This window comes from Penaeus monodon, chromosome 19 (genome assembly GCF_015228065.2).
Source record: "Penaeus monodon isolate SGIC_2016 chromosome 19, NSTDA_Pmon_1, whole genome shotgun sequence".
In the NCBI taxonomy this organism is placed as follows: domain Eukaryota; kingdom Metazoa; phylum Arthropoda; class Malacostraca; order Decapoda; family Penaeidae; genus Penaeus; species Penaeus monodon.
This window is the reverse complement of record NC_051404.1, coordinates 3,817,945-3,818,273: the sequence shown is the minus strand read 5'-3', so window position 1 is coordinate 3,818,273 and position 329 is coordinate 3,817,945.

Here is a 329-nt window from a genome sequence, read left to right as displayed (position 1 = left end):
AGCCAATAAGCAGCGCCCCCACCCAGCCTCCCAAACAAGGGGAGGAGCAAAAGCACGCCGGCGGACCGACCGATCTCTTTGCGGCAAAAGAAGAAAACGTTTACCCGAGCGCGAGGTCCCACATATGTCTCAGAATCCATTACAACTTGGAAGAAGTTAACACATACAATTAGCAATAAACCAGCGCCACTTACTCTTCTTCTTCACGACCCGGAACCCCGCGAAGTACACGTTAGGTTTCGCCAAATTAGGAACATATTCATGGTGCTCCGTCGGTGAACAAACGTAAAGCCTTAATAAGAACTGTACCGTGTGCAAAGCTATACAGG